Below are 12772 nucleotides of genomic sequence, written 5' to 3'. Positions count from 1 at the left end.
CAAACCCTGGTCCCACTAGCGGGGCTGGAGGCTGGCACCTGGCTGGGGAGGGAACAGAAAGAGCTAGAACCCCCCAAGCAATGCCCCTGTTTCTGCAAGGGGGGGGATCCCTGTGCAGCAGGGATGGAGCAGGGCCTGGCAGGATGCCCCCTGCTGGCAGCAAATCATAGAATCATAGAATATCAGGGTTGGAAGGGACCTCAGGAGGTCATCTAGTCCAACCCCCTGCTCAAAGCAGGACCAATCCCCAACTAAATCATCCCAGCCAGGGATTTGTCAAGCCTGACCTTAAAAACCTCTAAGGAAGGAGATTCCACCACTTCCCTAGGTAACGCATTCCAGTGCTTCACCACCCTCCTAGTGAAAAAGTTTTTCCTAATATCCAACCTAAACCTCCACCACTGCAACTTGAGACCATTGCTCCTTGTTCTGTCATCAGGTACCACTGAGAACAGTCTAGATCCATCCTCTTTGGAACCCCCTTTCAGGTAGTTGAAAGCAGCTATCAAATCCCCCCTCATTCTTCTCTTCTGCAGCCTAAACAATCCCAGTTCCCTCAGCCTCGCCTCATAAGTCACGTGCTCCAGCCCCCTAAACATTTTTGTTGCCCTCTGCTGGACTCTTTCCAATTTTTCCACATCCTTCTTGTAGTGTGGGGCCCAAAACTGGACACAGTATTCCAGATGAGGCCTCACCAATGTCGAATACAGGGGAATGATCAGGTCCCTCGATCTGCTGGCAATGCCTCTACTTATACAGCCCAAAATGCCGTTAGCCTTCTTGGCAACAAGGGCACACTGTTGACTCAAGTCACAGCGAGAGGCCTTAACACCCGGCCTGGCGGCTCTGGAGAGGTGGTGAATCCTGCGCCCAAGCAGCCCCTCCCCCTGGCACAGCCCTGCTCTGCCCTCAGACTTGGCTGCTGGAGCAGCGTTCCCTGCCTTGTTGGGTGGAGCACCTGGCTCTGGGTGGAGCCAAGGCCTGTGGGAACAGCCGGGTCCATCCTCTGATGCCAGAGGAACCAGCCCAGCGTTCAGATGGGTCACTGGGCCAGCGCTGTGACCCCCTCACCCCAGCTGCCAGGGAGCCAGCAGCCCGAGAGCAAGCTTTGCGGGGCCGTCGTGAGGCAGCAGCACCTGGCGCTCTGGGCTCAGCTGGGCTCTGCGTTCTCCTTGTCTACAGTGGCACATCTGACCCCTCCCACATTATGCAGCTCCGTGGACACGGGTCTCCCTCACACAAGCCATGCGGCTGCTGGCATGGAGCATGTTCCCTCCTGGGCCATCAGCCAAGTGAGGGGAGCCAAGCCGTCCCTGTCCCATCCCCATCCCTGTCCTGCCCACTCTGCCTCAGCTCTGCTCTGGGGTGGGGGCGGGACACGCTGGGGGAGGTATTGCCCCCTGCGTGATGGGGGAGGTCCAACGAGATGCTCTGAATGGCCCCTATTGGCCTTGAGTGGTGGGTGTAGCTGGTCCCCAGGCTGGCACTGCCCAGCCTGGCCTGGTGCTGATGCCAGCTGTGTCATGGAGGAGATGCAGCCACTGCGGCTTTTCCCCCAGCCCAGCCATGCCTCGCGCACCAGCCCTGTCAGACACAGCAAACGCGTCATCAGCGTCTCCTCCATTGACCATCACAAGGAGAGCTCTGGGAGCCAGCCAGATGCCAGCGCCAAGCATCTGGGTAAGGGTTGCCCTGGCTCAGGGAGGGGAACGCAGCAGCTGTGCTCCCCCTCAGAGCAACTGAGCTGGGCATGGACCGGACAGGGGTGAAAGAAGTCAAGGGTGCAGAAGGGCTCAGTACAGGGTGCTGTGCTGCAGGGAGTGGGGTGGAGGCCTGGGCACTCCCCTTGCATGGAACTGGTCCACACCTTCCATATGCCACGACAGCTGTGGAGTGGCTTTCGTCACCAATCCTGCCCCTGGAGGTGGCCTGGCTGTAGGATCTGACCCAGGGCAGGGGAGGCTCTGGACTCCGTGTGCTCGCTGTGCCAGTGTAAAGGGATGTGTGTGTCACCCTCACAGCTGATCAGCTCAAGCTGGGGTCCCTGGAGCCCTCTGCAGTGCCACTGCTGAGCCGCTGCATCTAATTTTAATTAATTAATGGAGATATCCCATCTCCTAGAGCTGGAAGGGACCTTGAAAGATTATCGAGTCCAGCCCCCTGCCTTCACTAGCAGGACCAAGTACTGATTTTGCCCCAGATCCCTAAGTGGTCCCTTCAAGGATTGAACTCACAATCCTGGGTTTAGTAGACCAATGCTCAAACCACTGAGCTATCCCTCCCCGCTGGCCATCTCCATGCCAGTTGATAGCTCAGGTAAGTGAGCTATCTCCCAGGATGGGACCAGGTTAATTGATAAGGGGGGTTGCACTGATAGGCTTGCTGTGTGAAAGAGGTCACCAGTACAATCCTCAGGGCTAACCCAAGCTAAGCTGCTTGTGGATCCCTTGCTTATGCTTAGAAATCTTCCCTGAATGCCAACCCCGGCAGTGATACAGATCTTTCCGGTCAGGCCTTATTTCCTTCCCCCAGAGCTCCCACAGATGGAACGAGTGTCGGTCGGTGCTTGGCTCCCCTTCATGGGTGTGTCCGGGGGCAGGGGGTCGTGGAATCAAGGCCGTTGAGTTACACAATAAGAGGTTTACAATGCAAACGCTTGATGTAACTACACCAGGGGCTCCAGTGATGTGATAAGTGAGATCAGCATCCTACAAGCATTTCAGCATTTCTGAACACCAAACACATTCGCATCAACTTCACATCTATTCTAACAGTGCGAACGCACTGGTGAGCCAGCCCGGTTCCCGGCTCTGCGTTTGTCAGGGCTCAGTGAGGCCTGGGGGCCTTGGCATGAGCTGGCACCTGGTCTGCCAGCGTCACAGGGCCGTGCTGCTTCCTCAGCCTCTCATGCTGAGTCCCTCCTTGTGGAGGTCAATGGCACTGTGGCCATAGGTGCTGACTTCTGCTGGCGCCGGTGGGTGCTGCCATCCTCTGCGCCCGGCCCCGCCCTGACTCCACCCCTGACCTGCCCCTAGTCCAACCCCTTCCCCAAATCCCCTGCCAAACCCCGCCTCCTTCCCTGAGCGTGCCATGTTCCTGCTCCTCCCCCTCCCTCCTGCAGCTTGTTACACTGTGAAACAGCTGTTTTGCAGCGGCAAATTGCTGGGAGGTAGGTGGAGGAGCGGAGACCTGGGGCAGGGGGCGGGGAGGGAAGCTTGGCAGCGCCCTCGCCAGAGGTTCCCAGTGCGCTCCCCCCACCCCAGGCTACATGCCTTTTGGGCAGGTGGGATGGCATCCCCCCCATTCCCACCTTCCCGGGTGCTGGGTCTCAGGCCTAGGAAACATTAAACCCCTGCACAGTTGGTTCCCAGGGATCTGAGGGAATTTATGCTGGGCTGTGGCTCTGCCAAGATTAGTGGGGGTGCTCCAGAGCTGTAGGCTGTCCCCCAGGTCTCCTGGCTGCCTATATGTGGGTGCGCACCTTGGGGGCAGGCCTGCCCCTCACCCTGGTGCTGGGGCTGACGTTCCTCTCTATCCTCCGCCCCCACCCCCCAACAGGACGTCAGCCTTCACTTCGTGCTGTGGGGCTGCCTACATGTCTACCAGCGCATGATTGACAAGGCGGAGGATGTGTGCCTCTTCCTGACACAGCCTGGAGAGATGGTGGGCCAGCTGGCTGTGCTGACCGGGGAGCCCCTCATCTTCACCATCAAGGCCAAGCATGACTGCACCTTCTTCAAGATCTCCACGTTGGACTTCTACGAGTTGGTGTCCCCCTTCCCCTCCACATCCTGTGGGCAGGCTCTGCCCACCTCCCACCCAACTTACATCTAGGTTGGTGGCCTGGGTCAGATTGGGGCCAGTGCTCCCTAGAGGGGAAAGGCACCGTGTCCCAGTCCTCCAATCGTGCACCTGTTGCATGGGCCTGGATTCTCCTGCCCTGGGCTGTGATCTGTCCTGGTGCCATGTTTTCTTGGCTGGCTCTGTTCCAGAGGAGGTGGGTGACTCAGGGAGTCAGCAGCGTACTGGCAGCAACGGGGCCACCTGTGCACTGACGAGCTGCCCGCTCTCTCCCCAGAATCATGCGGGAACAGCCCAGTGTGGTGCTGAGTGTTGCCCATACTGTGGCCGCCCGCATGTCCCCATTCGTGCGCCAGATGGACTTTGCCATCGACTGGATGGCAGTGGAGGCTGGACGGGCCTTGTACAGGAGAGTGAGGCCTGTGCTGGGGGGGTGCTTGGAGACCCTGGCTGGGGAACCCCAGCTTCTCCGCCTAGCCCAGGGCACAGCTGGGACCAACTCTCCCTGCTGTGTTTAACCCCTTCCACACCAGGGTAATGGGCACCCCTGTTACTCTCAGCCTCGTCCATGCCCTTCCTGCAGCAAAAATGACTCAGGCATCCCAGCGCTCTGGGCGGGCGCTGTCCAGGCCAGCAGCTGTGCTGTTTCCAGAGGGGCCAGGCAAGACCTGACCAGCTGCCTCTGACTCCTCCATGGGACTCAGGTTTTCACCTGGGCTGACCTGACTTCAACCCCTTTCTGGCTGCAGGTGTTGGATTGAGAGCAGCCCGGGTGCTGTCAAGGCTGGATCCCCACTTTGAACTTTAGGGTACAAATGTAGGGGCCTGCATGAAAACTTCTAAGCTTAACTACCAGCTTAGCTCTGGTTCTGCTGCCACCATTTCAATGGATTCCATTCCTGGGAAACCTTGAAAAACCTTCATCAATTCCCTGGTGAATACAGATCCAAACCCCTTGGATTTTAAAACAAGGAGAAATTAACCATTCCCCCTCCTTCCTCCCACCAACTCCTGGTGAATCAAGATCCAAACCCCTTGGATCTTAAAACAAGGAAAAATCAGTCAGGTTCTAAAAAGAAAGCTTTTAATTAAAGAAAAAAAGGTAAAAATCATCTCTGTAAAATCAGTATGGAAATTAACCTTACAGGGTAATCAAACTTAAAGAGCTTAGAGGACTCCCCTCTAGTCTCAGGTTCAAAGTACAGCAAACAAAGATAAACACTCTAGTAAAAGGTACATTTACAAGTTGAGAAAACAAAGGAAAACTAACACGCCATGCCTGGCTATTTACTTACAAGTTTGAAATAGGAGAGACTTGTTTAGAAAGATGTGGAGAACCTGGATTGATGTCTGGTCCCTCTCAGTCCCGAGAACGAACACACTCCCAAACAAAGAACACAAACAACCACCTTCCCCCCCAAGATTTGAAAGTATCTTGTCCCCTTATTGGTCCTTTTGGTCAGATGCCAGCCAGGTTACCTGAGCTTCTTAACCCTTTACAGGGAAAAGGATTTTGGAATCTCTGGCCAGGAGGGATTTTATAGTACTGTACGTAGGACAGCTATTACCCTTCCCTTTATAGTTATGACAGGTGCTCTGGGGATGGGGGCGTCCCAGCTCAGGGTGGATGCCAGCTGTGGCTTTTCAGACTCACCACTCATTGCATGTGCTCTCACAGCCAATGTGGTAGGGGACGCTCTAGTTCTAGGACTGGAGGAACCCAGCCCTGGGGAACCTAGGTCCTGCAGGGTAGCTCCGTTGGGAGGGGATTTGCAGAAGGAAGTAGAGCTCCATGTGAACACACAAGTGACACAAGCAGCACATTGATAGAATTACAGACCCCCTCCCCCAGAAGAGTAACACTAATCAATGAGCCTACCCCAAAGTAACGGGCATATCTGGTAACAGCATGCAAAAAGCCTGTCTCCTTCCGCAGGAAAGTTGGATCCCATGTTGGTTAATGCTGCTGGGAGATTGCTTTAGGTGAAAAAAAAACGCTGTAATAATTGATTTTAGCCTGTTAATGTTAAATTTAGATTTTCATTTTATATGTAACCAGTTCTGTTTCCATTATCCTGACTCAGTACCTCTTAAATCTTAATCGTGGATAATAAATTTAGGATTGTTCCACTATACATATATCTCATTGCTGCGATGTTATAAAAGGTCTAATCCTGAGTTGTACCACTAAGCTGTTTGGATTCTGTTCCCTGGTAATTTCTGTGAGTGTCCTGTGACAGTAACCCGATGCTACTGGGGGACACTTTCAGAGGGTCTTGGGGGCTGCGGTGCAACTACTGTTACCGTGCAAGGCAGAGCAAGGGCTGGCAGAGCCCTGTGGAGATTGGTAGGATGGCTAACAGACCGGTGATGTTACGCTTGACTAGATATCAGCTCCCTGAGAAAATCTTCCTCTCGCCAGATGGGTAACAAGGTGACTCACAGCCTGGGCACCCCAAGAAAGCTGCACACATACCCCTGTAACTAGCTTCCCCTCCTCCAGGGGCCTCTTTATCTTAGCCAAACCTCAAATATGTTCAAGCCGTGTTCAAATATGTTAAGGACTGTTACAAAGAGGACCTTAATCAACTATTCTCCATGTGCACTAGAAGTAGGAGAAGTAGGAATCAGCTTAATCTGCAGCAAGGGAGATTTAGGTTTGATATTAGGAAAAACTTTCTCACTATAAAGATAGATAAGCTCTGGAATAGGCCTCAAAGAGAGGTTGTGGCATCCCCATCATTGGAGGTTTTTAAGAACCCATTAGACAAAGAGCTGTCAGGGACGGTCTAAGTATAGTGCCAGATGGGATGATCTTTCTAGGACCCTTCCAGCCCTACATTTCTAGGATGCTCTGAACTGTGGAGTTTAACTGGTGAGCCCCACAGCGAACTGACCCTGCAGCATTCACCCAGCTCTAGTCCAATGTGAATTATTAACAAAATGAGCTGGTCCCTGATACAGAGAAGTCACAAGACCAGTGAGCACAGCAGGACATACCCTATCAGAGATACCCAATGACAGTCGTTCCCTTGTAGTGCAGTGGGGGAAGCCAGGGAATCCAATGGTTCCTCTCGGATAAAGTCTTGCAGTACACAAACAGGGACTTGGCTTAGAAAAGCAGAGATGCCTTCCCTCACATACTATTACAGGCAACTATCCTAAGTCTGTAAGTAAACAGACACAGTTCACAGATAGCCTTCTGACCCAGAAATAGACTAGACAGGAGGGAGGATAACTCACCAGAACACAGTCCATTCCACTTACAACCCAGAATTCATCAGCAACACTGAATTTCCAGAAAAACAAAGATGAGAATATGATTAAGAACCAGACCTCAGATCACTAACTGCAGGGATTAGATCTAGCTTTGTGGATGTCACGGACTCACAGATCGTGCCCACTCGTGGCCCTGGGCGGTCCGTGGGGGTTGGGGGGCACCCCTTTCAGTGAGACAGCCCTTCTCGGGGGTCCACTCTCTCTCAGGGTTAGGCCCCTCCACCTCCTGGAGCCGCACCTCTCTGAGCCTTAGCACGTCTGTCTCTTGCCGTGGGCCCCCTCAGGGAGTCCACTCGCTCTGGACCCCCTGGGGCCTCCCTCCCCCCCGAAGGGGTTGATGCAACCCTGTTCTCTAGACCGGAGTGACTCTCAGCCAGCGTAAAACAGGAGGGTTTATTGAGTATTGAACACAACACAGGAAACACGCAGGGCCTCAGGCCTGACCTCCCTCAGCCCAGTACACCCCAGTCTCCTTGCATTCAGGTGGGCTCTGCCTGCCCCTCCTCTCCAGCCCAGAACCCCCCTGCTTCCCAGCTGCATCTGAGATCACCGGCCCCAAGCCCCCCTCTGTCCATTGTCTTCTCTCCAGGTAAATAGGGTCGTCTGGGCCTCCTTTCCTCTCTGCCTTCCTCTGGCTGGAACCGGTTGGTTGGGTCATGGGGGTCCTCTCTTCACAGCCCATTGTCCTCCCACTGGCTAGAACCGGCTGTGACTCCTCATCTGGGTCTCTGGGTCATCAGGTCAGCGGTCGCTGGGGTGTCCATCCTCCAGGCCATCGGCTGGGGTCCCAAGTTCCCTCTCCGGTCCTGTGTAACAACAAACTCCCTCTCCCCTCACCTCGTTAAATCAGTAACACTCAGGGGCACTGAGTCCCACTCCCTCTGCATGCAAACCATTGGAAAACCATGAAAATATAAGAAAATCCCCCATTTCATCACAGTGGGGATCCTGGAAGAGTGGTTAGAAACCCCAGAGAGGCACTGAACTGAGGTCTTCTTCCATCTCTGCAGAGAAAGGGTAAGGGAGGAAGCCCCCACATCATGGTTACAGTGGTTATGCAGGAAGCCCCAATTTCTCTGAAAGAAGAAATCAGGCCTCTGAGCAATTGAAACAGATTCTTCAAACAGTTTAGTAGGAAATGTGTGCACAGTAAATCCAAAATCTGGAGCTGGGTTATTTACATATGACCTTGTTTGTGGGATACTTGGCCAGCACCTGAAAAAGAAATGTGAAGAGTCATGAGTATTTGTCCATTGCTCCTTAATACACATAAACAGAGTGGAGAATACTAGGGAATAACAATCTGATAATATGGACCTTTAATAAGAAGCTGGATACGGTCTAGAAAGCAAACACCAACACAGGAAACACTACAAGATTAGGGGAACCCATATTACATATAGTCGCTTTTGAATGAGCAGAATGGGTCAATTCAGCAGGTTTCACAGTAGCAGCCGTGTTAGTCTATATCCGCAAAAAGAAGAACAGGAGTACTTGTGGCACCTTAGAGACTAACAAATGCTCTAATAAATTTGTTAGTCTCTAAGGTGCCACAAGTACTCCTGTTCTTCAATTCAGCAGGGGTCTCTATTGATTTCCTTCCAATATTCAGCGCTTACAGGAACATTGTCTCCCCATTGAGAGCTATAAGCAATAACATCTCAGACTCCCTCTGCCTTTCGCCCTCCTCTGCTAACTGCTGCCTGGTGAATCCCCACAGGCCCTGAACCCGGGGGACAGTAAACAGGAGAATGAGGTGGTGATGGAGATTAGAAGCCAGACCATTCAGTGACCTTTTTATGTGAGGTGGAGGATTATAGTAGCTAACTTTGGAGGATGTGTTATATCTGCTGAGCGCCTTCTCTGAAGGACAGAGCATCCTTATCTCCCAATAACATCAGTGGGAGTTTGAGAACACTCAGCAACTCATAGGATTGGGCAATACAAATACAAAGGCCTTGGGTGGCTAAAGTTAAGCACGAAAATCTGCAGTTAGATGCCTAAATACTCATTATAGCCACTGCAGAGGTGCTGATTAAATCTCTATCAGCATTGTGGTGTTTAAAATAGATATTTGAAAAACAAGGGGAATAATGTTTAAAGGCATATTTGTCCTTTGGTTTGCATCAGACAACTTTATGCCAGGTGACTGGATTTTCCAAACCGGGATACCTAAACTTTGACTCCTAACAATCACATGTAGGTGTATAAATAGGGGGTGGGGGGGTCAGTTGTAAAGTCACCTTTTTGCTGCCCTATGTTGCAGTGGAGCAGGACAAAGTAGCCATAAAGCTGCCCTAAGAGGTAGCTAGGAATTCCCCAGGATGTGCAAATTCCTAACACAGAGAACTAGCATATATAGTGTACTGCCAGTGTAGCTGGCTGTATGTCACCAGCTCCTAGCTTCCCACCCAAGTATATGAAACAGAAGATGGCACACACAGTGTGCGTTGCGCTATAGCAATCACCAGTGCAGCAATGGCTGTTACAAGACAGCATAATTTAGAACAACCCAGAGTCTAGCTCTCACTTACTCTCACTCATGCTCGTCACCCCAATCGGGGTATGGGCCGCCAACCACAGATCTCCAGAGTCATCTGTCCTGGGCCATTTGCTCTAGCTGGTTCCAGGTATAGCCCATTTTTATGCTATCAGCCTGAAGGTCGCGTCGCCAGGTGTTTCTTGGACGGCCTCTTTTCCGCTTGCCTTGGGGGTTCCACCGCAATGCCTGTCTAGTGATGTTGGTTGGCTGCTTGCGCAGTGTGTGTCTTATCCAGCCCCACCTTCTCCTTCTAATTTCTTCCTCTGCTGGAAGTTGACAGGTGCTCTCCAAGATGTAGATGTTGCTGATGGTGTCTGGCCAGCGGATCTGGAGAATCCTTCTAAGGCAACTATTTATGAAGGTCTGGATCTTCCTGGTGGTTGTTTTAGTTGTCCTCCAGGTTTCAGCTCCATACAATAAAACTGATTTCACGTTGGAGTTAAACAGTCTAATCTTTGTTGCCAAAGACAGCTCTCTGAAGCTCCAGATGTTCTTGAGTTGTAAGAAAGCTGCTCTTGCCTTACCGATCCTTGCTTTGATGTCTGCGTCCGTACCACCCTGTTGGTCGATGATGCTGCCTAGGTAGGCGAAGGACTGCACTTCTTCCGGAGGGCTTCCATTCAGTGTGACTGGGTCATTACTGATGGAGTTAATCTTGAGGATCTTGGTCTTGTCCTTGTGGATGTTGAGGCCAACCTGTGATGACATGGCTGCCACTACATTGGTCTTCTCTTGCATCTGCTGTTTGCTATGCGAAAGGAGTGCTAGGTCATCGGCAAAGTCCAGGTCATCAAGCTGGGTCCACAACGTCCACTGGATTCCGTTCCTGCGCTCATAAGTGGATGTCTTCATAATCCAATCAATGACAAGGAGAAAGAGAAATGGTGACAACAAGCATCCGTGTCTAACTCCGGTTCGCACCTGGAAGCTGTTTGTAAGCTGCCCTCCATGGATCACTCTACAGTGTATGCCGTCATATAAGTTCTTAATCAAGTTGACCACCTTTGCTGGGATGCCATAGTGCCGAAGGAGCTTCCAGAGAGTCTCTCGATCCACGCTATCGAATGCTTTCTCATAGTCAACAAAGTTGATGTACAACAAGGAGTTCCACTCCATAGACTGCTCGACTATGATGCGGAGTCTAGAGCTCAGGTTTATTTCAGGATCTGGGCCGGTACTTGGCTGTTACTACAGTAATGACCCCTGAGCAAACAGTATAATGTACATGCTTATCACTGAGCTTGTCCAGAGACTACATGTCCATCAGAATGACTAGATGTGTAATAAAAACGCTTTGAGTGATAAAAATCAACCCAGGGTACTTTAAAGGGCCTCATCCTTCTCTCACTTACAGCATCTGAGCAGTAGTCCAACGGCTAATACTGCCCAGTATTATAGTTGCCTCTCTCTTCTTCCAATTTTGGGTAGCGGGAGTGAGTAGTATAAGGGCCCTACTGTCAATCAAACATTAACCCCACACCTTGACCCAATAAGCCCTGCCCACCGGTCATTGGAAGTCCCACCCCATGGGGGTATTACTTCCGGGGTCAAGGCGGACACATGACCGGAAACAAGGTGTGTCATGTGACCTCTCTAAGAATCCTCCCACTGTCCTCTACCAATCAGGAGGGGTTTCAGCCACTGGGGACCACCCCGAGAGGAGATTTGACCAATTGGAGGGAATTCTGGGGTGGGGTGACCAGTCCGGAAGTGGTTCATGTGACCCTTCTAAGAACTCCTCCCAACACTCTCTACCAATCGTGATGGCTTTCGGCTGCAGAGGATTGCCCCGAAAGGAGATTTGACCAAAATAGGGCAGGTTCGTGTGACCCCTCTAAGAACTCCTTCCAATGCCCTCTGCCATTCAGAATGCAGCACCATCACCCCATAAGTCCCGGCGCTGGACAGAGGAGGCCATCTCTTACCAAGACAATGTGTTTTAGAAATTATGGCAAGGCTGAGAGGAAACATGGGAGTCCTTTACCACCCCCGTGAGAATTTTGGACTTTGTTTTAGCTCTGAGGACCTTTGGACTTGTGTGGAGAAAGCGCTACAGCAGCGACAATTCCGAAGAGGATGAGGGAGCAGCCGAGGGGATTCCTTTGGCCCAGCCATTGATGAATATGCCAGAAGCCGAACCCAAAGCCCAACCGCTCATGAGACACCACGATGAGCATGGTGGCCTCTCGTCGTCCATCACCCTGAAGGAGGAAGGTGATCATGGCTTTGGGGAGTCACCGGTGGACAAGGAGAATGAAAAAGATGTCGCTCAGGTAAATGAATGATTAAGAAGTGACGGTCGATGATGGGGTGTAATGGGGTTAGGAACCTGGGGTTGTGTAAATCTAAAAACAAGCAGTGGGAACTTACACTTGTTTCTTCTCCGAAAATCTCTCGACAGCGCGACGATGCCTTTCTAGAGGACCGGAAGCCCTGGTCAGCATTGCATCAAGCAGCGAAGATGAACCCCGAGGATGATGGCTATGAGGAGTTTAGGAGGAGGCTTGGGATAGATCTCACTGAGCCAGTGCCACGTCGTGAGCGTGAAAAAGTTATGCGGACTATTGTACGCATTGCTGTTTATGCAATTCTTAACCACTGTCTTAGGGAAAAACTTTTTGAAGATTGTGAGGGCGCATAGATGCGCCAGCCCAACAGCACCATGACCGTGTGACTTGGACTTCAATGAATGTAAACTGCAAACTCCGGGGCGTGTGTGCTGAGCTGTGTTTGGAAAGCTTATTGACATAAGTTATGCTAGGCACAGACATTGCATAACCCAAGAACAGTTAGCGCAAGGGGTGACCTTGATAAATGCTGTGCAATTCAGTGGAGACCCTGGCCACATTTTAAAGAAAATGCCCAAACTGGAAGATGCCTGCTTACAGCGTTATATTGACCGTCTGGTCCGAACTAAAAGTGACAGAGTCCTGCTTAAGAAAAAGACTATTTGTAAGAAATCTAAAAGGATTAAGTTAGAGAATGGTGAGGGGACAAACAGGCAATATCAAACTTGGTAGCTGTAAAATTAAAAAAAAATCTATTGAAAAGGGCTTTGTGACTATCTGTGTTTCTGTTAGAAGGTCTCTGGCCCTTGAGTGAGCTAAAAGTTTAGATGGACCATCTTGGTTTGTTTCCAAGGAGCTGTAT

This window comes from Malaclemys terrapin, chromosome 23, assembly GCF_027887155.1.
Source record: "Malaclemys terrapin pileata isolate rMalTer1 chromosome 23, rMalTer1.hap1, whole genome shotgun sequence".
Classification (NCBI taxonomy): Eukaryota; Metazoa; Chordata; order Testudines; family Emydidae; genus Malaclemys; species Malaclemys terrapin.
Note: the sequence above shows the minus strand (reverse complement) of the source record.